The following is a 27,184-nucleotide window of genomic DNA, read 5'->3' as shown; positions in this document are numbered from 1 at the left end:
CATCTCCCGTAAGGAGGAAACTCTCGAGTCAGAACAGAGAGCACCTCGCTTTTGTGACTGTCACCACAGCTTGCTCTGTCACAGTCGGCACCAATGGTACCAGAAGACAGGGTGCACAGAACTCTAAGCCTAGCCCTGAGCAAACAGAGCTGGGAGAAGCCAGTGAGGGCAAGGCTAGCTGGCTCAACGCAGTGAGTTTCAGACCAGTGCGGCTGCCTGGCAAGAATGAGTGTCAGAAAACAGGTGAACAGCTATAAGAAAACCCCACAGGCATGTGGCCACCTAGGGTACAATGGAGCAAAGTTCACTCACTCCCCTTTCTCTGTGTCCTCTTGGCCACCATTTGGTAGTGACTCTCACTCACATGCTTGGCTCTTTCTGTGTGAAGCCTGAACCCAGAGGGCTGGAGTGGGGAGAGTAAGGAGTTCTGGGCCAGGGTTTGGAGACGTGGGTTTAGTTCCCGCTGCATGGTGACTTCAAGTGTGCACTGTCAGCTCAGCCTTTCCTCAAAGGGAAGATTAGGGGATGAAAGTCTGTCTGACTCACAGCCTTGTCAGGCAGCCCCATATCTCACGGACAGCCCCGGGACTTGAAAGTGATAACTTACATAGCTGAATTCCAGTAAAAGGCTGACTAAACCAGATATTTTCTGTTCTGGTGAAATGTGATTTATAACACCTAAACCCATTTTAAAGAGCTGTGCTGGCCCCTTGTTTGCAGAAAATGGCAAAGTTCAGAGCAAGCAACTCATGAAAAGTCATTAAATATGCAGAAACAGGTCAGGCCTTTGCCTTCATATCTGTTGGCTGAGACAGGAGGATCACCATGAGTTTGAGGCCAGTTTAGGTTACATAGTGAATAACAGGCTAGTCTGAGTTCCTGAGGGAAACCTCATCTCAAGACAACAAACAGCAAGAGCAGCAACAAAACCCCAAAAGAAATGAAGGAAGGAAGGAGGGGAGGAGGGGAGGAAGGAAGGAAAGAAGAAAAAAGAAAGAAAGAAAGAAAGAAAGAAAGAAAGAAAGAAAGAAAGAAAGAAAGAAAGAAAGAAAGATGGGTGGATGGATGAATGAAAGGATGAGTGAGTGAATGAATGGATAAATGGATGAATGAATAAATAATGAATGAACCTACCAAGGTATTGATTGGGCAGCTTTGGGCTTGTTCATAGATTGGAAGAGTGAGATGTGCAGAGCAGTCTCCAGTGGCTGTGCAGTAAGAGGCTGTGATTGGCAGCTGGAAGGAAGCCTTGAGGGTGCTGTGGGTCAGAGCATCTGAAAAGGTGCACATGAAAGGTGTTTGCTGAAAACACTTTCTAAATGTGAGGCCACACCCAGAAGAAGCTGCTGCTGCAGGGGTCGCTGGGTCGAGACCAGTTAACTCCAGAGTCCAGACCGCAGACCTTTGATGTCTCTCCTCCAAGGACGCAGTGTAACTACTGTTTTCCCTAAACATTGATTCTCACATCATTCTGAAGCGAGCAGGTATGGCCGTGCGGTCTCCTAATGTCTCCCTCTCCATTCTGTCTCGCTTTGTTTCCACCCGTTAATCTTGTAACCAGCCACTTACCACATGGATTACCTTGTAACTGAAACTGTAAGAGCCTGCGGCAGGTAACCCTATGGCTGGCAGATGGTCCCCTGGTATGGCAGCTGTCTTGGAGGCTTTTTTCTTTTTTTCTTTTGTACAACAATGTGGTCTCCGGGAGAAAGAGAGAGAGAGGAGAAAAAAGGAAAAACAAAAGATAAAACAACCCTCAAAGAAAAAGAACCCAGATTCTATAATTCGAAATTTTAACAGAATGTATTTGCTAACACTTTCCATGCTGCCTCAAGACCAGAATTCACACACAGAGTTTTTCCGTGGAGCATGAACTGAAAGGGAATGAGGGGGCTGAGTGGGAGGGGCCGTGGCAGGAGGATGCTGTTTCAGGCTTCCGGAAGCTCAGCCTTAGGTTGGTCTTTTGGTGGACTTATCTTTTGGGGGTAGGGAGCTGAGGCAGACATCTCCTCCAGCTGTTGGTTGGTTTTGCTCATTCTCATGGCAGCCCAAAGGGGAGGAATGCTTGCTCAAACAGTAGATATTCCATAAAAGCTAACAATTACGGCAAGGTCTTTCAAAAGGAAAAATTACATTAAAGATGAATGAGGGCATATTGAAATAATTACGTTTTAAGGTGTGTAACATTAAAAGATATTGAATAGAATATCGACTGTTTTGTGGAAATAGCAATAATGAGATTCCTGTCACCTAATCTTACAATAATTGGGTTATTATTATGCAAATGAAGGTGTTACTTTAAAAAAAAATAGCAAGGGAGCCAGGCATCTCCTTCAGGCAGCCCTTTATTCCGCAAGCTGGGCTGTCGGTTCTGAGACGGAAGGCCCTCTTCTCAACAACTTGGAGATGCTCATTTTATTATTTGCTCTTCATTTACTCCGCGCTATTTTTCTGCTGCCACAGGTAGCAGATTGGTGGCTGGTGGTGTAGAGTGTATGCGCCTGGGTTAACTTACGTGGAACCCAAAGGGATAATTAAATTGTGCAATTATTGCCCACTGTCATTTCTCAAAACTGAAACGGAGTCACTCTGCCAGGCACGCTGGCTGGAGCCCTTATCATTGCTCTGCACATGCCCTGCTGCCTCGGTTGTGTGGTTTCAGGTGGTGGCTGAGCGTCCCCGGAGCCCACAGGTCATGTTGGGCTAGTAGACCCCCAAGGACACAGTTGTCCAACTATTGTGACTGAGGAGGTGAGGCCATCGGTCATGCTCAGATCAACACCTTGTTTTGTTCGGCAACTGTGGCACCATCAGATGAAGAGAAATAGATGTGGCGATTATCCTCTCGCTGCAGGACGCAGGTAAATGTGTGGGGGGGCAGAAAATGGCATTTCAAGCCATTGATGAGGCAGCCATTGTGCAAAGGGAATTTTGTTTCCTGGGACTGTACAGTTTTTGCACAATGCTTGCAGTAGGGAACGCCGTGTTTCCAAAGGGGAGTGCAGAATTTTGCTTTATAAATTCTCTGTCTTTCCTACATAGAGAAAACCCCAGGACTAGGTATGGGCTGGACGTATGGACATCTCGTGATGGAGTTATTATTATTGTTATTGAGTACTCTAGATCAATCATGGCCAAGCAGTTTTGAGCAAAGTACAAAAGACAAATTTCACTCACCCAGTCCTTTTGGTTCCAAGGATTAGGAGGTGAAGAAAATCTAAGCCTTATCAATTTATTTTAGAATCAGCTGAGACTGGATGAATGTCAGGGGAGCTGCTCAGGAGCTTCTGTCCCTCCATCACTTTTCAGGAAGGACCAGGCTCGGGCCGCTGGTGTGAGCCACTGTGAGCCACTGTTCTGTTGTGTTCCAGGAGACATTTCTTACTGAGAATAAAGGCTCAAATTTAGGGCACATTTTCCAAGAGTTCACAGTCCTCAGCAGATGAATTCTGATCCATCCAGTACTGCTAATTTACTTGCCTCAAGAGAGTGGATCATTTAAAAAATATTTTTACGTTATTTTAATTTTTTTATTGCTTTCATTCATTGTGCTGGATACTTTCCCAGAAGGATACAGGGTATGAAAGTGGCTACTCTTTAATTTTGTGGAAAGCAGTTTTGGAAGTGGAGAAATGCAGCGTGTAGCCAAGGGTAGCCTGGGTTGTGTTACTGTCCGGGAGCCTGGGGCTCTCATTCACAAAGCTTGCCTTTGTCTGGCTACTCAGATCAGCCCCGTGCCCATGGCATGCTGACTCAGTTCCCAGGGTTTCAGTTTCTCCGTGGCTTGACCATATCAAGCCTCGGCTGGGGAAGAGAGGGCTGTAGGGCTGAGGGCTGGAGATGAGATATGTTCAACATCACGTCTTGCTACTCCCTTCACCTCTGAAAGCAGAGGAGAGCACGCTGAGGACTGCACTGATAATGCTGATCATCCCCAGAACTTAGTCCACTCACTGAGGCTATCCCTGAGAGCTGAGACAGGGCTCAGTGTGTGGGGAACCTTACGGAGACCGGTTATCCTTAGAAAAAATAGCACCTCTGGACTTGCTGTTCTTGGGTTTCATCGCACCTTGATTAAGGTCACTGTGCAGCTGACTGCCCACTGCAGTGCCACCAACCCACAGTGCTGACAGACACTGTGGGGGGGGGGTGTCCCCAGGTTGGAGCATAGCTAATTTGCAAAAGGGAGAACATTAGAATTCACCCATTCAGATAGGACCTGTAAAGTTGAGGAAGGAATCTTTACTACCGTGACTGTCCTGTTATCTTTCTGCAAATGGCGGCTGCTTGGAGTGATGGGTGGGGCATTTTGCTAGCAGAAAAGAATGGGACCTCATTTGAGCTGGAGCAGGAGTCTGTCCTGCCACCAGATACAAGAGCGTCAGACTGTGTCCTCCAGTGAGAGGCAGTGAACTCTACCACAGAGAGGCCCGGGCAAGCCAGGAAGAATGCCACTGATACCCACTCAACAACACAACAGCTTCATCATCACATGCGTGGGAGCATGCTGGCTCAGGATGAGCCTGGTTTAATTTCTGCTACAACTGATTAGGGCTGGAAGATAGACGTGCTGCCATGAAGGCGTGAGGATCCGGGTTCAGATCCTGGAACCCACATGAACGCCACAGCGTGTGCACGTGCCAGTGTGTGTCTGTAATCCCGGCACTGGGGAGGCAGAGGCACAGAGACCCTGGGGCTGAGCTCTATGTTCACTGAGAGACTCTGCCTCACGGAAGAGGTGAAGGGCAAGGGAGGAAGACACCTCATGTTGATGTCTGCCTCTCCATGTACACGCGTGTGCTCGTGCATTTGCACATGGAAATGAACAGACACAAGAACTGGTTTTAATTGCAATGCTGGGCTGGAGCGTGGGGAGTGTACAATCTTCCTCCCTTCTCCTCTTCATTCATCCTCCTTTCTTTTCTCTTTCCTTTTTTTTTTTAAATTTTACACCCCTTCTCTTATGTTTTGCAAATTATAAAAATCACAAGAACTAGAGAAAATATCTGTATACCTCTGTGATTTATTCCAAGATAAGCACTTTTGTAAACTCCATCTAGGTCAGGAAATACTTGGCAAAGAATTCCAGCAACTTCTCCATGTGTTCTACCTACTCTCCGCCCCATGTATTATCTGATCACGGTGTTTCATTATGTTTTAATCATCCAATTATGCATCCATAAGCACTCTAATTAGCTCTGACATTCAAATATCTTGGTGTGCCCTTCAAGTTTCTTTTAGTCTGTGGGCTCCTTCTACTTGCTTCTCTTCCTTCCGTCTCACCTGTGTGTAAATGTGGGGGTTTCCCATGGTGTGGGTTTTGGTGATTGCACATGCATGGAACATGGTATGTTCTTTTCTATCCTCTGAAACACAGCCACTGGCTTTGGAGACTTGGCCACACATGCCTGCTCTCTTTGTAGGACTCTAAGAGCCTCTGTGAGTTTTCATGAAGGGGAAAGTTAATGTTCTCTGACTCTTTGTGATCTTTACATTTGCTGATGCTCAGTGCTTGCAACCATTAGTTCCTTAGGGTTGCAATGTAGAAATAACCTAAGTAAAGCATCTTGGTTTTTATTTATTACCTATAATCATTTTATGAAAAGACACTTGCCAATCAACAACTCAAGAACCAGCTTCTACGGTTCATATAGAAAATGAAGGCTTTTAAACATTATTGCATCCTCTACTTTAGATTTTATTATTTTTATTTGTATATGCTTGTATTATATGTCAGGGAACCACATGCATGCAGTACTCACAGAAGCCAGAAGAGGACATTGGATCCCCCGAAACTGGAGTTACAGTTGGTTATAAGCCTCCATGTGGGTCCTGGGAATTGAACCCGGTTGCTCTGGAAGAGTTGCCGGTACTCTTAACTGCTGAGCCATCTCTCCAGACCTGTGGTATCTTCTTATGCTCCCTGTTCTCAAGATAACTGATTGGTTTCTTGCCCTCTTGAGAAATTGACTGAGTGACAGCCAGTGAACACCACTGGGTTCGTGAGTTTCAGCACAGTTGTTACCAACCGCAGCTCTTTGCTTTTGAAGGCTGATCTATCTCATTTTCTCCCAGTGGTAAATTCCTTGCATTGACTGCCAAGTTCTTTACCATAACTGTAGCACTGAGCCTGTTCAATTGTCTTTACTAAACTGACACAGAACCCGCCCCATTGATTTTTCTAAGAATCCATTGTGTGAGCATCCTTTCTGTGGTCATTGGCACTGTGTGGTCATCATCCAAAGACCTAAAGAGAAAGACTTACTTGATGTGTTGAAGACATATTGCTTCTGGTACTGAAGTGTTAATTTGTAACTGTCAGAGTTACAGGAATTTCAGAGTGTCCTGGCTTAAATGAAAGCTCATCAGAGGCTTTTCTAATGTCTTTAGAGAAGGGCCGTCCCATCATGGGGGTAAGCCACACATTCTGTATTTTGGTCACAGTGCAAACATTTGAAATGTCCCTGGTCTCAGAGTTCCCTTAGGAATATGTCTCCTGTGTAAGTGCTACTTTTTTTTTTTTAATTTCTATGATAAACCCTGACAAAATAACTTCAGGATACAATGGATTATTTTGGTCCACAGCTTGAGATACTGTCCATCACAGAGGAAAAGGCTCAGGCAAGAAAAGAGCCAGCTGTGACAACCAGAGTGTGAGTGGCTGGTCACAGGGCACCCACAGTCTAACCTTGACAACCAACACACAGCAAACCTCACACATTTGTTTGGTCCACATGTGTGCTATCCCACCTCTGTATCCAAGCCCTTCTTTCAAGAGAATTTTATTTATAGATTGACTTGGGTCCAGGTTCAACACCAGTCACTTGCAAGGACCATGGACTCATCATAGTTTCCTTGAGTTTAGTGGGTTCATCCTACCATTTGGGGTCAGTCTCTCTCCCTGTGTAGGTCTTACATGCAGAGGGTGACATAAAAGAGAGTTGAAGAGAAACCCATGGTGTTTGTTATCCATGCCTTAGAGTCACGTGTGTTCGTATGTATCCCCTACATTTGATTGCTGTGTGTGAGGGAGTAATGCCTGATTACAATAGAAAGAGATGAACAAGAGGAGCTTCCCAGGATATGTGATATGACTGGAGATACCTGTGAAACCACTCTGAGTTTTATTTTAAGTTACACCATGTATGATTTACATGGATAAGCCCATCACTCCTTTAAGCCTCTAAATGAGCTCAATGGCAGCCAGTCTGCCGAAAACATGACTAAACTTGCCCTTAGGATGTGCTGTGGACAGGGAGCCTTGCTGTGACGATTCCCCATGCTTCCCACAGCCTCTCCATCCCGGGCCAGAGAATGTTCAGGTCTACCTCTGCTGCCTCTACGTTTTCTAGTCCCTGTCTGCCTTTCTAGCTTTCTAGATTTTTCCCCTTTTCTCGAAGCCCAACAACATTAGCTCATTTTATCATCTCTGTGACTAAAGACCTGGTGATCATGGAGGAGAAACAAAATAAACAAAACAAAAGCGTGAGATTTGCTGTGAGTCAAGTTGATTGGCAGGATTTAGAGCCACTCAGAAGACACCTCTGGTATGTCCGGGTATGAATGTTTCCAGTGACTGACTATTGATTGAGGATAGCAGACCCCTTAGAGGCTCACACTCAGAGAGTGTGGTGGCCTGTCCTCTGGGAGAGCAGGTCCCCGGGGGTGGGTGGACCATCCCCTGGGACTGAATAAAAAGGAGAAGGTGAGCTGAACATGCATTTCTCACTGCTTCCTGACTGTGAGTGCTGTGTGAGCAGCTGTCTCCCTGCCCACCCCTTCCCCTCGGCCGTGGACTTAGGGAGGGAAGATGTGGTTCAGTGCACAGTTTCATGGTGGTCCAGACATGAAGGCAGGGGCTCATTCTGTGCCATTGGCAACTAGGGGTGCGTGTGTGTCTGGATGGAGGAGTAGAGAGTGGATATTAGAAGCAAGGCTGTCCGGAACCCCCAAGTTTTACCACTGTGCTCTTGCAGCTGCCTGCTAGGCCCTTGTCCAGAAATAGCCATTAATGTCCAAAAGCAGTACCACCAGCTGGAGTACGAGTGTGAACCACAGCGCCAGGGGAGTCACTGTGCCCAGCTAGTACCGCCTCTGTGTCGCCTGCCCTTGGCCAGCTCTGCCCTAGGGTCCTTGCTGCCGTTTTCCTCTGAAGATGTCGGCATGTATTCTCTGCCCATTTCATTTCAGTCAACATGTGGCCTTTTGAGGAACCTTGGACTTCGAGTCTTCGAGCGGTCACTAACATCTTGTATTATCGATTATCGTTTCCTTGAAGTGGAGACCTTTGATGTCGCTAGGAGTCCCGTGGAAAAAAATCTGCCCTTCTTGTTACCAACTCTACAAGGGCAGGACTCAAGGTTTTCCTCTTTTAGACTCAAAACTCCTGGATTACTTACTTAGGACTGTGTTCCAGGGACGGCTGTGAGCCCGATGCTGTGACACGCCACTGCAGCTACATCTCAGCTTTTCACACGCGTGCACAGCAGCACTCTGCCTGCTAGGTTAGACAAAAAAATTAAAAAAATAAAAATGGTTTGAAAATGGTTGGGGTGAGGAACAGAGCTTTGTGGCCACACCAGAGAAACCATTTAGGACCTTCACACTAGCCTACCTCTCCCTCCTCACTTTATCCCACCTCCGCCATTGACTTCCTCAGGTTTAATATTAGGGAGAATTTCTCTGGCAGTTTTGTACCTAAAGAGTTCTGGGAAAGAGAGAGAGAGAGATAGGGGAGGGGAGAGGGAGAGGAGAAGCAGAGGAGACAAGGGACTCAAGATTGATTTTTAAGCTCTAACAGAGGCTGTCTTTCTAGAGCTGGTTACTATAAGTTATGCTCGTTACTGGCTATGCTAAGTTCTGAGTAGTCATTCCCTATAGTTTGAAGGGATGAAGGCCAACTCTCCTCCCCGAACTCTGAATATTGACAGGTCTAGCTGTCCAATGGGATGCTGACACTGGCATTTATGGGCAGGATTTGGCGTTCCTGGTGGAATCATGGGGCCAGCATCCTTCGGACAGGAAGCTGTGCATCGACACGGTGCCAGCTTCCATACGTAGTAGTATTTCTAGTAAACCATGCTTGAATGGCAATGAGCACAGATCATTTCTCCTGCATCGGCCTCTTTCTGGCACTCACACCTTCTGCTTTTTTATTTAACCTCACATTTTCTACCAACTCAGTAGCTGAACCCTTATCTTAAATGAATATATTTTTGTCGGTGAGGTGAATTTACTTACCTGGGACTGTGTTCCAGTCACCAGGATTCCTAAGCCAGAATCTTTGCATTTGAACACTTTCATAACCCCCAGTGGACTCAGAGAAGTCACACACAACAACGGGATGACTTACAATGCTACCACGCCAGTTCACAGATAAAGGAGCACGGGGCCTGGCCAGGGAACGTGCCCTTTGTTGCCTGAGCAGGTGAAAAGCTGGAGATTGTGGCTGTGTGACCTGGAAGAACCCACGATCTCCCAGAAGTAAACCAAATGTCCTTGGTGGGGAAAACATGCCAGGCTTAGTGAGCTGTGGGTCCTCAGGGCCTGGCTCTCTGCACAGACGGGAAAGTAGAGAGATGCTGTTATCTCTGGCTCCTGCCTGAGATGCAGGCCTGCCCTGCTCCTGCTCAGGCCCATGCAAGTCCTAACAGTCAGGTTCTTCCTGCCCCCTCACAGCCAGAAGGAGACCACCCACTGTTTCCAGGTACCTCGGGTCCTTCCTGGAGGAATTCCAGACCCCAAGATGAGCTCTCTCTATTTTTTTATGTTATATTTCAGGTACTTAAAAAAATCTGTGGCTACCCAAGCCTATGGTTTCCTACAACTCCACGCACTAGACATTCTGGGCGCTGTCCCACGTTTACATCTTTCTCTGCTAATGACTTTTAAATCTTTGAAGTGCTTGGATCGCAGCTTTTTTACTAGTGAGTTTAATGACTTTGTTTTCTGTTTCATCTAACAAAGCACGTTGCAGGCATTGCTCAACAATATATCTAATTTGACTTCGTTTTCATAGAAGGGTTGAGGCTGTCTAGGATACTAATATTAGGACCGGAAGTTGCCTGTTCACTCACAGAAGGGGCTTGGGTGCCACTGTCACTGTGTGGGGTTTGTGCTGAGGACCCACAGCACGAAACAGAATTTACCAGCCCAGCTCTCAGACTGGAATGTTGATACTACCCCTTTTCCCCATTTGGTCCTTAGTTATCATTTCACTCACTTTGTGTGTGTGTGTCTCTTTGCATGTGCGTGTGCGCGTGCGTGCGCGTGCATGTGTGTGTGTGTGTGTGTGTGTGTGTGTGTGTTCACGCGTCCATGCACAATTGGAAGCCTGAGGCAGATGCCGTGTCACCCTGCATTACACCTCACCTTACTTCTGAGCCAGGGTCTCCCACTGACCTGGCTCACCAGGGCTGGCCAGCAGAGCCCTTGGATGGTCCTGGCTCTTTGCTGCCCCAGAGCTGGGTCACAGATGTGTTCATGCGGTGCTGGTGACCCTCTTGCTTGTGCAGCTACTGATTGAGCTTCCACCTTAGCCCCGCTTCCTAGCATAGAATGCAGGGGTTAATGTGGGCTTTCTTTTTGTTTGGGATGTAGAATCCACTGTTTTCTTAGGGTTTTCACCTTTCACCAGTAACAGTGTTGTTGTGTGGTGCAAAGCAGAGAAGGAAATATGGCATCTAAGTCACACTTGCTGTGTGTGGTAGTTTCCCCTTGATTCCTTGTGGTATGATGGCGGAAAGGAGATGTACTGTCCCACCAAATGTGTTTCATTAACACTGGAAGAAGTGGATTAACAGTGTCTTCCCTTGGCCAGTTCACAGTGCTGGAGAAACAGGGCATGCCTACCTCCTAACTAGTGAAATCGTATTTTACCTGTGGTTCCTGAATATTGGCAGAAGGTACTTCCTTGCTTCTTACTTAGCAGGGGACACACACAGCTGATGGATGATATATAGGGTGAGCTTTCCTCTGCTGTTTTGGTGCTCTTTGGTGTCACTGTGGGGCTTTTCTGATCTTTCTCTTTCCTTCCCCAACCTCAGGAGGCAAAAAGAAAAACAAATGAGAGAGAGAGAGAATGAGAGAGAGAGAGAGAGAGAGAGAGAGAGAGAAGGAAGGAAAGAAAGAAAGAAAGAAAGAAAGAAAGAAAGAAAAAGAAAGAAAGAAAGAAAAAGAAAATTTGCATATGCTGTAGAAATGTCACTGAGATAGCTACTCAGAGGGTTCTAGGGATTCTAGGAGAAAGCCTGAAAGAGAGAGGATGAAGGAGAAAGTGTGTGCACAGGGGTTTTCGGGGGTATACAGTAGCAGCGTGAGGCTGGATGCGGTGGTACACCGTTTGCACACTTCTTGTGGTGAAAACACCTCGGGACATGGCAGTCCCGCCTCGCCCGGAGCGGGGCAGCTCTGCAGCTTTGCCCCAGTGCAGGTGCTCTGGTTGGGCCCTTGCGGCTGCAGCACTCCAGCCACCTTTCCCATTCAGGGCTTCCCTATGGAAACACTACCCTTGCTGCTCCTGGCACTGTTTTCTTTGTTGATGTGTCACTGTTAGATGAGGGGAAGGCCTGAGACCCTGACTGTCCATGATACTGCATGGTGCTGTGTTGTTGCACGCTGGTCCGGGGCACAACACCGTTGGCACATCTACCCCCCACCCCCTGTGGGTGTCGGCTCAAGGAACCATGGTAGCTTGTGAGGCACGTTTTCCCTAAGAGTAAACAGGGTACACACTCTCTCAGGGCCCTCAGCTGTGGAATGCTGACTTTTTCACTCAGTGTGAACCAGGTATTTGTTCATATTTAGACAGGTTCTAGGTGGAGGTAATTTAGACATTTAATCAGATCTAAAGCCATACTAAAATGAGGAAGAGCTCATTATAGGTTCACAGATCTGTATATGTGTGTGCTTGGGGATGAAAAATACTACTGGGATAGATTTCAGAGAAAAGAGATGAGTGAAAATAAGAAAAAAAAAAAACCTAATGGATTTGAGCCCAAGTAAATGAAACTCTATTATTTAATTATAGTATCCGACTGTGAATATAAATGGAAGATGAGCAAGAATTTTTCTCCTGGTTTGGATTGTAGAAGAGCTCATGCCTAAATGGGGAAGTCTGTCACTCAGAGCTATGCGCTAGAAGTCTGATTCTTCATAGAGTGAATCAGGAAATAGAGAAAATATTTTGGGAATTGAGGATGATGTCTTTTGCACACACTCAAGGGTTTTATATCTAAAAATGAGTGAAATTGTACACTGGAATAAAAATCATGCCCATCCAATTTTCAACTCTGTAGCAGCCTAGATAGATGTGAAACATCCCACCTGTACATAGGAAGCAGATTTACAATTTCATTTTTGGAAACTTGTGGGTTCCTATCTGAAGTATCGATGATCAGGCCATTTATTTGTTATCTATTGCTACTTTTGGCAAATGGGTACGTTTCAACCCTGGTATCCTGGTTCTGTTCCAATGCAGATGACTGGGGGTAGTCCATCTGCCATGTTCTTATTTTGCCTCCCTTAAGGAAATGAAGTGTGATTGAATGCCAAGCAGACTGTTAACACACTGGAGATAAAAGTTAATATTTTTTCTCCTCTCTCAGTGTAGCTCAGTGTCATCAGACTCTGGTTATAGCTCAGTTCTGTAGATGACTCATCTTTGACCTTGGAAAGTTAACTTTATATGTCGGCAATTGATTGTTGATAAGGATACATTGTTACATTCCTAGCAGGCCGTGGGTTATTGATAGTTTATGGCATGACAAACAGAATAAGTGGACATTTTAAACTAGAGTTTCAAAGACTTTTCAAGATTTATAATCTTAGTCTCATTAAAAGCTGTTCTATTCCAAAGTGGCATAAATAAAATGATAAATACCTTGAAGTTTTGAAACAGTTAGAATTTTTATCCCTTATTTCTGTTATCTGTTTTGGGAGTGTAAATATGTGATTTTGTTCTAGATGGGAGAAAGCAGACTAATGCTACCCATAGGTACATTTATTCGGACATTCAAACAGACATTCTTCATTTACTGGTTTTACCAGTTTTCAGAATTATTCACCAGGTCATACCCCATTAACCCCTGCCATACTTCTCCAAACTGGTAAGCGGGTAGCACCAGCTTAGCATGATATTACACATGTATAATGCCATACGCCTAGAGAAACCTCTAAGAAACAAATGAGTGGTGGAAAAAGCCCACAACCTAAGAGCATTAAAATTAAGCCGAACATGAAAAATAAGAATTGAAATTAGGAAGAAAACAGTAGTGAGAGATATATGGGAAAGCCCAGTTAAAAAAAAATGCAGACTTAAAGTCATAACATAGCAAAACACATATTAAATGTAAATGGTCTAAACACAACAATTAAAAGATACCTTGTCAGAGCATAAAACAGAATAAAAGTGAACCTGTTTATAAGAAATTGTTCATTTGGGTGTAGTGTTTCATATCTTTAATCCATGGAATTCCAGTATCCATGGAAGATGAGGCAGGAGGATTTCTATGGGTTCAGTGTTCACCTGGGCTACAGAATGACTGCTAGGTCAGCCAAAGACATACAAAACATTGTCTAAGGAACAAACAAAACAACACAAAAGAATTTGTTGAATCAAGTAATGTGTGCTGGTTGAAAATGAATAGATGAAAAGATGTATCACAAAAACATTAATGGAAAATGAGGGTTGGTCTATGAACACAAAATCAGTAATTTTCAAAGCAAATTAAATCACCAGTTCAGAGGATGTTTTAATGTTTTTTTCATCCTATACTGGCAGTCCTGTATGCCTATGTGCCGAGTAGGTCAATGGCAAGACAAATGGAAAAAAGAGACAACTGAAAGAGAGAGAGAAAGAGAGAGAGAGAGAGAGAGAGAGAGAGAGAGAGAGAGAGAGAGAGAGAAAAGGCCAAGTCTACAATGACAATGGAAGACGACAATGGCCTTCTGTCCAGAATCATTTGCCCAGGGCCTCGTTCCTGGTCTGCCAACTTTCACCACAGGGATTGTGTCCTTGCTGTCCACTTTGTCTAGAGAGCAGCTCTCTCTGCCTTGCTCACTCATTTTATGCAAGTCGCTATTCAAATGTCACCTCATTAAAGAAGTCTGCTAGCCTTCTAGCAGAAGACATGTCACTACCAAGATCTGTCCTTTTACTCAGTTTGTTTCTCTCCTCTCTGGGCTATAAAACCTCAGGGTCCATTTCCATTTCCCCACTTTCTCCAGAGAGGCTCCATCTCCTAAAGGTTCCACAACCTTCTGACAGGGCAACATTAGTGGGGGGAGGAAGTGTCCAAACGCATGAGCCCGTGGAGGACTCTTCATACACAAACCCCCGCAGACAGGAACTCTTAAACCCCCATAGGCTTCTCTAGCCTGTACATATAGTTTTTAATTTGCAACATTTTATTTTGAAATGAACAAAGCTATGTAATTCACTCTTTCTTTTCTACTTTTCTACTTTCTACTTTTCTACTGATACTCTGCGCAGGTAAGGTTTTCAGCGTGTTGTGCTGTTTTGTGCAGTTGACTGCATCCACCATTTCTCTAAACTAAGTTTTCACAGCAGTGACACTGTCTTTGTGGACCATGAATCTAAATGACTTGACTCTAATTCTCTTCCAGACGCTCTGCTGAGGTGCCAGGATCTACTTGCAGAGGATCCTTACAAGTCTTGGACAAACCTCCCACATGTGGCAGGTAAGGCTTCCTGTATCCACAGAGGTCTCCCATTTACCATGTAAGCAAGCAGTGACGTGAGGTTGCATCTAAGTTCTTAAAGAGTGTCTCTGGACTGAAACGCTTAAGTCGAGAATCTCCAGCCCCACAGCCATGAGTTCTGTTAGATATGGCCACTCTTGCATCCCTTGTTGAGCACGTGTAGTGCATTTCTCAGCAGCATCTTTATCCACGCTCTTTTTGTCTTCTTCCTCCTTTTTCTCATACTTTTTCTTTCACTGTGCCAGTGAAACTCAGGGCCTCAGGCGTGCTAGGATGTTAGGCAGGTGTCAATCACTGATTTTTCCTCCCAGCCACACACCTAAATCTGCCTTCTGCTCACCTCTTACACATTTCAGGTGCATCCTTAGTCATGACGACCAAAACAAACCCTCTGGGCAGGTCCGCAAACTCTCCGACCTTTTTCACTGTCACCCTGAAGCACAGTGCTTGCTCCATGGACTGTACATGCTATGACAGTCTGAACACACTACCCTTCCATTTCTAAAATCTCAACTTTACCCCCAGTGAGTGCTCTCTCTCTCTCACCTACCTTTATTTCCCTACAGCAGTTTACTCTGTGACATACTTTGAATAAGCCCAACGTGGAAATTACCTTAGGGTTATTATTGCTGTGGTAAACCAACATGATAGAAGCAACTTGGAGAGAAAGTTGTTTATTTGGCTTATACTTCCACATCACACTTTATCATCAAAGGAAGTCAGGTCAGGAACTCAAACTTTTTTTTCCCAGTGTTCCAGTGGAACTGGAACCAGGAGGATAGGAGCTGATTCAGAGGCCATGGAGGAGTGCTGCTCACTTGCTTGCTCCCATGCCTTGCTCAGCCTGCTTTCTTATAGGACCCAGGACCATCAGCCCAGGAATGGCACCACCCACAATGGGCTGGGACCTCTCCCATCAATCACTAATTGAGAAAATGCCCTACAGACTTACATAAAATGCATCTTATGGAAGCATTTTATTAATTGAGGTTCCCTCCTCTCAGATGACTGTAGCTTGTATCAAGTTGACTTAAAGTTATCTAGCACAGAAATAAATCAATCACAATTTCTCTGTTTTACCTTTGGGCCAAATGTAGGTCTTAATAACACCTCATAAGATCATTCGTAGATGAAAGAAAAGCGTAGATGAAAGAAAAGACCTTTCTGAATACTCTCTAGCCAGAAACTGTAAGCCCAACATCAGGCCATACCAGATCTGCAAGTTAACAACGCCCTCTCTCTCATGCCTCATCTGAGGCTCACTGCAGCTGGACTCACAGGGAGAGAGAAGCTTCACCTTTTATTTCTTTATCAGTCGCTTGCTTGTTGAGTCAGTAGCTGCTGTAGCTGAATTCGTCAGGGTTAGAACATGGAAATGAAGACTGGAAAACAGCTTGGGGAAATCTCTCACATGAACGCCCACTTTGTTAACTTGGTGTACTTTGTGGTCTGGTAGACATTTAAGTCTACTTTTGGGAGACTTGTGTGTTGTCCTTACCAGACTTATCTGACTTCACCTCTCTTAATTTGAGATGACTTCTCCTTCCATGTCTACTCCCTGCTCATTCCTGCTTGTCACATAGCCTGTTCTCTGGAGCTCAATAGGGTGGCGTGGATGAGCCCTCTGGTTTTCTAGGGCTGCTGTCCAGCTGTCTTGTACACAGTCTACATGTCCATGAAGCATGGGTCTTAATGGTTTGCATGAACAGGAAGGGGCCGAGTTTATTTCCGATCCAGACTCTCCTGAGTCTTGACTTGCAGAATTCCACCGTAGCAATCCAGCCTCTGATCCACTGGCTCTCATGATCTTTGGGAGACGGAGCCTGGTAGGCTTTCTGGAAGCTCAGCCACAGAAGTTTCATAGTCGACTCTGCATAGAATGGGAGGTCTATTCAACTTCTCGCTGAGTTTTGAAGCTGCAATGTTAAATTTAAGAGCCATTTAACTCTGTGGTTTCTTTCAAAGTCTGGATTCCTAGCAGGCTCTTTACTTGGGAATTTCCTATCTGTTAAGTGAAGTTGTCTAAGCTCTGATCATTTTTACCCTAACTAGGAAGAGTAGAGGCAGGGAAAGCTTGCATGGGTCTAAGTGAAGAACATTAAGATTGCAACTGTCCTACTCTCACGGTGCTCCCTGATCCACTCAATAGCTACACCTGTCTTTTTTCCACCCAAAGAGCTCTGTCTCCACTCTTAAGTTAGTTCTATTCAAATGTCTCTTCTAAGCCCACTTCTGTATATGGGAACCAGTCCAGTTTTCCAGAGGACACTGGACTTTTGGTACTTAAAATCACATAATTGGTTCTTCTCCATCCCTATGCCTTCTGCTCTATGGATGTTTCCCACTGATGGAAGTCCAGGATGTGACTATTTAAATGGTTGCCTAAGGAAAGAAGTAAGACTTGTGGAAATAAGGCTGAATATTGCCAGTGTTCTGCTCCCTATGATAATGGATTGCCTTTGCTCTCTGACCTCTTTCTATGTTGTTTTAGTCAATATATCAAATTGGTTTGAGAGGACTCTCCTGGGAAAATTCTTTACGAGTGTGGCCTTTGAACAACAGGAGTTTATTTTCAGAGGTTTGGGGGACTGGTGTCCATAGAAAAGGAGCATGCAAGGTTGGATCTTCCTGAAGGCTTTGAGGGAAGGTGCTAGATCTACCTTCTCTCCTTGGCACAAAGAGACACCTTTCCTCGTGCCTCTTTGCATTGTTCCTTCCTCTGTCTGCTCTAGGGTTTGGATAAGTGCCCCCCAAAGACCCGCATGTCGAAAGCATGAAGCCTCTGGGTAGGCTGTGGGGAACAGTTGGAACAAGGAAGTCAGGCCTTATGTCAAATCTTTAGGTTGTGGTATCTCCATTGTGATGTCCCATCCTGTATTTGTGCCTCTCTTTACTTTCTGGCTCATAGTATGAGTGGCTTTACTTCACTACATAGGTCTAGCGATATCTTCTAGAAACATGCTCGTTTTCTCTATGTCAAATATTTGCCTCCTGTATTTAGTTTTAGTGACAGGAAGTTAACACTGAACATCTGTCACTGTGTCCACATTTCCCTGTTTTGTTTACTTATTATTATTATTATTATTTTTTGAGACAGCCTTTGTCTTTGTAGCCCTGACTATCCTGGAACTTGCTCTGTAGACCAGGTTAGCCTTGAACTCAGAGATCCACCTGCCCATGCCTCCTGAGTGCTGGGATTAAAGGTGTGTGCTACCACATCCAACTCTGTTCTTATTCTTTTTTCTCACTTCCCACAAGAATGTCCTCATTTTAATCACATTTAACAAGAATAAGTCACATTCCAAGGTATAGAATGTGGGGATCAGACATCCTAGACCAGCAAGATGGCTGGACTGACAGACTGATAAAGGTGCTTTCTGCCAAGCCTGACAACTGAATCCCATCCGTGGAAGCCATGTAGGGGAAGGAGAGAACCCATGCCTGAAAAATACCCTATGACCTCCACATACGTACCTTGACACATAGACTCCATCCCCATAAATAGACAAGTGTAAAGAGAAAAGACTTTTGAAGGAGACATGTTCAACCTGGAGGGCTGGGACTGGAGGACGCTGGATCACTTCCAGTGTCATTAAAGTCGCACAGCCTCAAAGTCACAGTGCTGAGACTCTGGGCCATGTGAGTGTCACTGGAGCTTGTGTTCTTTCCACGGAACTGTCCTTTATCTCAGACACTATAAACAGAGACATGTAGGGGAAGGAGTGTCACTCTTTTCCAAATAGCCATAGCCCACCAGGAAGGAGCTCGCACATAAACATGAAATCTCGCCACCCTCGTGTGACCCACCCTGTGTGACCCACAGATCTCAAGCCGTTGGAGCCGGTGGTCCAAACAGACATCACACCCTTGGCTGGAGAACCAGCTTATACTCGAACTCACTCAACAGGTTGTGCAGGATTCCAGAGCTTCCTCAGCTATTAAAATGGCGTGGTATTCGCTGGCACCCTTCTATGGCCTGGAGATTGTATTTTGGGGGCCCTTGACCTGTACTCTTGTTTAATTAGGCTGTATGTGTGTGGTCTCCTTCCCACAGGCATATCCAAACAGAGCATAATCAAACAACATGTTGAAAGCATACAAAGGAATAAGGATAAACTGTTTGCTTGAAGCCCCTTCAAGGCACTTAGAGAGTAACGGGGAACTAACCTAGGGACTTCCCTGAGGAAGGGTGAGCCTAGCTGAGCTTCACCAGGGGTAGAGTCTGGAACTCCCAGCTCCTTGTGAACCTCTCCCCTTCTAACCCACTCTTCTTGCCTCCTGGTGGGAGATGAGACTGACAAAAGTGGCTTAAAAACCAAGGTTGCTGCATCAGGAGCCGAATCAGAATCTGGCAATATTTGTCACTGTCTTGTTCCAGATGGTAATTCCTGTTCACCGTTTCTTCCAGTTACATCTGATATATGTGCCGTCAGAAATGTCCATGGCAAGATTTTTCTTGCCAAAACTCTGATGGATGCTCACATATGAGAAATACACTCCATGAGAAATGTTTAAGAAAAAATACACTTTAAGATGACGTTAGGGAAATTTAGCTAATGGTTTACATGATTTCAAGTAAAGTAGACTGCTGGACGTGTAAACAAACCTGGCGTAGGTGTGTGGGTTTTAAGAGACCGAGTGGGAGAGCTAATAAAAATTAGAGCCAGTTACAAAAATATTATAAATCAAATGTCTTATTATAAATCAAGGAAGACTGGCTACTAATACTTTTTCATGAGGACTGGAAACTAGGAGTTTCAAAAAGCCTGCTAGGGAGCTAGAGAGATACCTTGGTGTTAAAGTACTTGTGGCTTTGCAGAGGAGCTGGGTTCAGTTCCCAGTGCCTGCTTGGGGCTCATAACCAACTGTAACTCTGGTCCCCAGGGTTTAGACACTCTCTTCTGAACTCCACAGGTTCTAAGCACATACGTGGTGTGTGAACACACATACTTGTAGGCAAAACTGCCATACACATGAAATAATAAAATAAACTAATCTTTTTAAAAAATTCCATTAAGGTAGCTGGGCATGGTGGAGTACACCTGTGACCCCAGAACTTGGGGAGTGGAGGCAAGAGCACCAGGAGTTCAAGGTCCCCTTGATCTACATAACACGTTCAAAACCAGTGTGGTCTGTGTGAGACCCTAAAGCCAAACTAGAGTAAGAACTTCCTAACAAACATAAGGAGCCAGAAACCAGGAGGGAATCGGCTTCCCTTGGAGAGAAAGACATCCGCTTAAATACAGGAAGATGGAAAGAGCAAGACAAGGGTTGTGAGCAAAGCAGCGTGTCAGGAGCAACGAGAGCTGGGTTGGAGGAGGGGAGGCATGGAAGGACCTGTGCCAATGATCCCACTGGCAATGAAGGCTTTCAAGTAGAGAAGGAATATGTTTAGAATTTCATTGAATGAAAATGAATGTGCAGCAGTGTGACTGGCTAGAGACTTAGAAGTTAGAATCTTTAGAACTAAGAGACTGTCAGGGAGCCAGATAGACCAAGCAGCAGCCGACACTAGCTGATGTGAGCAAGGCTTGTGCAGGCCTCACTGGAATTTTGCTAAGCACCCTGAAATATGTTCACACGGTATTTTAAGGTGACTCGTGTAGAAACCAAATTATAAAAAATTCAAATTTTTTGTTCTTTTTGCTTTGACAACTTCATGCATGCATGGATTGTGTTTTGATCAAAGTCACTTCTGGTGACCTTCTCCTATTCCTTCATGCTCCCTCTGGACCCCTTCTTAACAAGTTCTCCTCCTACTGTCATGTCTTTAAAAAAAAAAAAAGAAAGAAAACCTGAATCTCTGAGTTTAATTTAGGATGTTTGCGTTGTTTGGGGACGATGGGCCGGCAGCATACGTGTGGTTACAACACTGCGGAAAAGTGGCTTGTCCTGGAAGCCATAAGCTACGATTGCCTCAGCTAGGGTGTGGCCTCAGGAGTGCCCGAGGATTTTAGAACTTCAGTCATTTCTCCTGCTTTCTCCTTCCACATCGTTGTCCCTCCATTATGTCTCTATTCATATAGTACAACCCTCCCTACCCACTTCCTGTCCACAGTTTATTTTCTTTACCTCCAAGTTGTAGGTGTCAGACTTCATGGTTATGGATACGGGACCAACTCGACACTGCAGTGATGGTCGTTTCTTAAAACAGCATTGAAACAGAGGAAAGGAGAAGATGCAAAGAGCGGGGGCGGGGGGCCTGGTTGTATCTGTCTGTTATATTGGTGCAATGGAAAAGTTTAGCCTAAGGCTTCTCATGCTGAGAGGGAAGGTACAGATAGGTCAGGAGAGCAAACAACATTGTGTGGACATCTTTGTGTGTGTGTGTTTATGCTTGTGTTTGTGCATATGTGTCTGTGTTTGTGTTTCTATATTTGGCTTCACAGAGGTGGATCGACCATATCAAAGTGTATGTCTATCTTAATGGATTGCGTTATCTGCTACCACATCCCTTTGCAGATGAGTGTATGCCATGTGACCCTGCTACAGTTAATGCGGAACTGGGTTTTCTTTTTCATGTACCCACCAGCATTGGTCATTATAATTTTAACTTTTTTTCAAGCTCAATTACTTGGTGAAGCTAGCACCTCCTTTTCATCTTAATCTGAAATGAGATGGATGCCAGCCCTTCCTGTGGTTCCCCCGGGATCCCATGGGGATTATTGGCTGTGGTCTTTTCCTGAGAGTGATTGAGGGAGCATTAGAAGCTAGCTGTAAATCTTTTAAGCAGCGATGCCCCATGCCTGGAATGCTTCTACACGCCAAGTATGAAACAGAGAAGCACCTGATAGTCAGGCGTAGATCTGGGGCTGACAAACTTTCTCTGAAAGGCTGAGAACATACATAGGCTCAGTAGGCCAATGGCAAAGTCAAGTCATTGTGTAAGTGTAAATGAAACATAATTTGCACAAACTCTGATATAGCACAAATAACACTTGAGTAGATTTTTATGCCAAATGTCCACTCGTAATAAAAATTGAATCTGAGGTTAACTGCACTTTTGAAGTTGCTGTCTCTGTTGTCAGATTAGTCATAGGTGTTCAAATTGATGGTAAGATTTAAGCTCTTCATACTGGACACAGGATGAGCTATTTGCAGGCCAGGTCCTAGACATGCTTCTTGTTTGATGGTGACCTGTGTAAGTCACTGGCCTGCTGAGCTTTCCTCATGGTCAGTGTTCCTGAGGAACCATCTTCCAGGAATAAAAAGCTCATTTTCTCCTTTAGTCTTGAAGGATGTCATTCCTGGTCAGTCGGGCCTCGGGACAGTGTGTGCGACCCTGTGGTAAACCTGAAGCACTCACTCCTGGCAAGCAAGTAAAAGAGAGGGAGAAGAAGAGGCTTGGGTCCTACCATGCCTCCAAGACATGTCACCCAGAGTCCACCTCCAAGGAGCAATGCCATGGTAACGACAGGTCTTTACAATATGGCTCCTGATAGACACTTTCAATGCAAAGAACAGGTGCTTTCTTTCTTTGGTGATGAGTTTTAGTTTCACTGAAGACTTTATTTGAATCCATCTGGGAGTCTACAACATGCTACGGCATTTTTCAGAATGTGTGTATGCACACACATGTAAGCATATGCAAATCTTAGTGTACAATGTATGTAGCAGGGGGGCTGAGAGAGAACTGCATTGATAACAGTTTTCAGGATTTATCTAGAAACACCTCTATGTTGAAATACTTTCTCAGTTTAGATGTAGAGTAGACAAGTGGGAGAGGAAAATGGATTGTACAGATTCAGGTCAGGTCTACAAGTAGAGTGTGTGAATGATTTCTTCCTCACACAGAGTCTCCTTATCTATCTCCTGTGGAACTAGCACCCCTGTAGGCTATGCAAGGCTACACAGAGAAACCCTGCCTCAGAGGCCTCCCGCTTCTACCCCCCAGTGATAGGTGAGTGCGCATGCCACTACAGAGGCCATATTCCCGTATTAGTGTGAAGCTGACTACAAATGCGTCTGTCACCACATTATGCTTCTGCTAACTTGGGAAGTTTGCAGCGTTTCTTCATAGGCACTATTGAAAATAACAAAAAAGACTTGAAAAGTTTTAATTTTCTGCAACTCTCCCTCCCAACCCTTTCAAGTCTTAACATTTTCATATTCGAATTTCATTCACCAATTGTTCCTTGGCTAAGTCATTCAATTTCTATGATTTCAAGAAAGAAAGAAGAGGGTGCTTAAGAAGAGCAGAAGTGAAATGGAAAGATACCTAAAGTGTGAAAAACACCAGGCATGGTGGCGCATGCCTTTAATCCCGGCACTCAGGAGGCAGAGACAGGCTGATCTCTGTCTACAGCCTGGTCTACAGAGTGAATTCCAGAACAGCCAGGGCTACACAGAGAAAACTTGTCTTGAAAAACAAACAACTAAATAAATAGAATCAACGACAACAAAATGTAAAAAACAAGGAAGTCATTTAACCTACTTTAGGAATTCACTCTTCTAGCTTGAAAGTTCCAAGAATTTAATCCCTCTAAGACTTTATTTTTCTTTAGACCATTAATAAACAGGACTATGAGAAGTGTATCAAAATTTGAATAAATTTAACCCTTTTTTTTATGAACATTCTGATGCATGGATTGGATTTTTTTTTTCTCCCTTCCCTCTTTCCCTCTCCAGGCTTCTCCCTTGCTCTCCCCTTTCCTTCTTTCCCCTTTCTTCCCCTCCCTTCCCCTCCTTCCTTCCCTTTGTTGAGACAGCATCCCACTGCACAGTCCTGGCTGATCTGAAATGTTATATAGACAAGACTAGCTCCAGACTTGTGGCATTACTGGTGTGGCCCCCACGCCCAGCCTTCTGGATTAGATTCCGTAAGACCAATGACCCAGTACAATATGGGTCTCTTTCTATTGCCTAATCAAACGTAATCAACACACAATTAATTCCATTTATTATTTTTATTTATAAACAAACTTTCCTTGCCTCACTTCTTCGTAGATCATTTTGACTGGCCTTTTGTTTAATGGATTGTATAATGCTGTATATTCCCCAAATCTGTGTCTATAATTCTGTAGATAATATAGGCTATGCATATGTTTAGGACAGTGTGTTATTAAATGCCTGTTTTGCTCAGATGGAGTCAGCACTAGAGAAAATTGCACCACAGTTAATTTCGGGTTTGTTTCCCTCTCCCATTTACTTCCATGAGTACTCTAATAACAGTGTCCCAAATTTATATTTCCATCGTTTTCTTGACAGTTGCCCATCTAAAATAACCATCCTGTGTATTTTCCTCCATCCTTACACTATTTCTTCAGTTGCTGACGTGTGTGCTATTTTTAAAATTTTTACTCCTGCCCTTTGTTTATACTCTAGGTATAAAAGACTTTTGTACTTTCTTTCAGATTTATACTAACAGTTTCTTGATTCCAGGGACAAAAGTAGCTTCAAACACCAATTACTGTCAAGCGTGATCTGGGCTCCCTAGCTTTGTGATGTTTCTCTGTCACTGCAGTAAACACTGGACACCGACAGCTTGTGATGGGGAGAGTGTGCTTGGCTGACAACAACCCGGGAGTTTCCGTCCATCCTCTCTGGTCTTGTTGCTTTGGGTTTAGGTGAGAAAGCACACATGGTTGGTCAGAACTGTAGCCCATGGTAGCCTCAAACTCACAGAGACCTACCTGCCTCGGGCTCACAGGTGCCGGGGACTAACGGTCTGCGCCACCACCTCCTGGCTCAAGTCCCATTTCTTAACTTTTCTAAACCCTCCCTATGGTGCCAAACTGGTGCCCAAGGCTCTAATACAATCTTTTAGGGACAATCTACAGCCTTTGTTACTAAATTTCATTATATAATAACGATTATTATTGACAAATACCTGATAGTTACTGTTAGCACAAATTGCTTAACCAGATAGATAGCATTTTTTTTTCTTTTAGTTTGTTTCTTAAGACCAGCTTTCATGTGGCTTGGGCTGGCCTTGAACATAGGATGCTGAGGTGCTTGCATGGCTTTCCTTCCCAATGTTCTGGGTTTGTTCATGTGGGGCAGCAAGTCAGGCTGTTGACTTCATGCCTTCTTCCGCAGAGACGAAAGGAACTTCAGGGCCTTTCACTGTATTGATGCTTTCCTGGGTCGGATGGTTCTTGTTGCTTTGGAAAGGCCTGCCATTCTTATCCTTTGGGGAGCATCCACCAAAGTGAGGGTCACAGTTGGAGTCCAGATTATTTTAAGTCGAATCATGTGAACCAATGCACCTTGTAAACACTTCTCTTCATGGAGATGCTGCTGGTATCTAGTTATCTTGGCTACCTCTTTAGCATTGTGTCACACACGTGAGGACGGAGCTCATATTGTCCCATGAACCCATCCTACACAAGTGACACCTTGTACATGTGTGTGTTGAGAAAGAAACTAGGTTTGAAATATCCTAGGATATTTCATAGGATAACAGGAAAAGGCCAGTCTCATGACCCCTATTGAGTGGGTACCTCAATGACCTAAAGGCTCTATCCTAAAGCATTTTTGTCCATGTGCCACATCATTGGTGATAGATTTGAGCCTTGTCAGCACCTACCTTGTATCTAAGTTTTTTCCTTTCGGGAATCCAATGACAACTGCACTTTATACTGTGATTAATATATCATATTTTCCCTTTTTGACAGATATTACCCAAGCAGGATTTCTCTAAATGCCTGTCTTTTAAGGATACAAACTTGAAATAGTCAGTTGAAGAATTAAAAATACAGATGTAATTCATTATAATTTCTGTGGGTCTCACTCTTCTGTTGGACTTGTCGGAAAGAGAAAGACAAAAGGAAGGGAGGAGGGAAGGAGGGAAGGAGGCACAAAGGAAGGAGGAAAGAATGGGAAAAAGCGAAAGGAAGATGGGAAAGAATGAGAATAGGAAGAAATGAGGCAAGAAAGAAAAATGGAGGGAGGGTGAAAAAGAGGGAGAAGGGATAGGAGGGAGGGAAGAGAGGAAAAGAAGATGGAGGGAGAAAGGAAGAAGGCGAAGAATAGAAAAGCAAGCACAAGTTAAAATGCAGAAGTCCTTTGAATTTTTTAGATCTATTTATTATATTATTCATTGTTATTCTACATGTTTAAGTGTTTTGCCCCCATTTGTGTCTATGCACAATGTGTGTGCCTGCTGTCCTCAGAGGTCAGAAAAAGGCAACAAATCATCTGGAACTAGAGATACAGGAGGTCATGAACAGCCGTGTGAGTGTTGGGAATTGAACCCAGCTCTTCTTCAAGAACAGTGAATGCTCTTAGCTACTGAGCTGTCTCTCCAGCCCCTAGAACCCAAGTCTTTCTGACTGTGTTGAATAATGGCAGAATACTATGTGACCTTAAACAGACACAGTGATTTTTTACAAGATATCTAGAGTTTTGACATGGTAAGGATTAATTAATGACACCTTTAGGAAGGAGACAAAACAGGATCCAGATTTTCCTATGCCCGCTCTGCTCTCCCCGGTTAACAAGCTTGGACTCCAAAGACATGTGACTTTCTTTGAGGGTCGGTTTGTCCCGAGGATGATGGCCTCAGCTAACATGAAGCAATCCCCTGCAGACCTGTATGCAGAATGATTTGAGTGAATCTCAGCCTTGTCCTTTCATGGGTACATTACACCTTCACCATGGTCACAAGAGCATCTTTCTGACCCACTCATCTTCCATGGACATCAAAAAATGGAGTCAGGCCCCACACACAGCCATTTAAAGCATCCTTCCTGGCCGCACAAATGGACAGGAGTTCAGCAAATGCATCCGTGACCCACCTCCTGCAGGCTCCCCGACGGTCTCAACGTGTGCTGGTGGATAGAGTGTGTCTGCACGTGTGTGAGAGCAGAGAGCAGTGCTGGGCCAGCACCAACAGGGTTAAACAGCTTGCCAGCATGAACAATGGGAACTGGGTAGCTCTAAATGAAATGAGCTGAATATTTCATTCGGCCACTCAGCTGCCTGCTCCAATTGCCTCCTTTGCTGAAATAAGAGCTTAATCTAAAGTGACAACAACATCAGTTTCTGCGTGCTCCAGTCACACTGAACATGACTTCCTTAACATAAACACTATTTACATGGACTGTCTGGATAGAGTGGGGAATCGGGAGCGTGCTTGGCGAAGACACAGGCTACAATGAAGGACGAGGAGCAGGCAGCTGAGAATTAACATCAGCAAATGAAAGCCTGACCCTCCGAGGGCATGTCCCTGATACATTTCCAAATGAGAGAGCATTGCACCAGTAACCCCAGCTTCTGTCAGGTCCATGGCATTTAAAATAAAATAGCACCTTTTCAGTTTAGACACTTAACCAAATGCATTATGTCTGACCCATTTTCCAACTTCTGTGACACGAGGGATGGATCCCTAGCTACAATTATTAGGATCGTTCAAACATTTGCAACCAATAACCTCGCTCCCTCAGACTCCGACTCCTGGCAGCGTGAACTCCTTCGAGATAAAGAGGGCATTCCGTTCTGGGGGACAGGGCAGCCAGCGATG

The 27,184-nt window shown here is 44.6% G+C and overlaps 1 protein-coding gene across 4 annotated transcripts in view; it reads left to right on the top strand.

The window, feature by feature from the left end:
* Sox5 (SRY-box transcription factor 5) overlaps positions 1-27,184 on the top strand; it is a 915,630-nt gene that overhangs the window by 135,106 nt on the left and 753,340 nt on the right. For all 4 annotated transcript variants that reach the window (XM_060384462.1, XM_060384461.1, XM_060384460.1 and 1 more), the window contains exon 2: positions 14,626-14,700. The gene's annotated coding sequence lies outside the window, so the exon portion shown is untranslated. The remainder of the gene's footprint in view (positions 1-14,625; positions 14,701-27,184) is intronic.

This window comes from Meriones unguiculatus, chromosome 5, assembly GCF_030254825.1.
Source record: "Meriones unguiculatus strain TT.TT164.6M chromosome 5, Bangor_MerUng_6.1, whole genome shotgun sequence".
Taxonomy (NCBI): domain Eukaryota; kingdom Metazoa; phylum Chordata; class Mammalia; order Rodentia; family Muridae; genus Meriones; species Meriones unguiculatus.
This window is presented reverse-complemented; position numbering and strand designations above follow the sequence as displayed.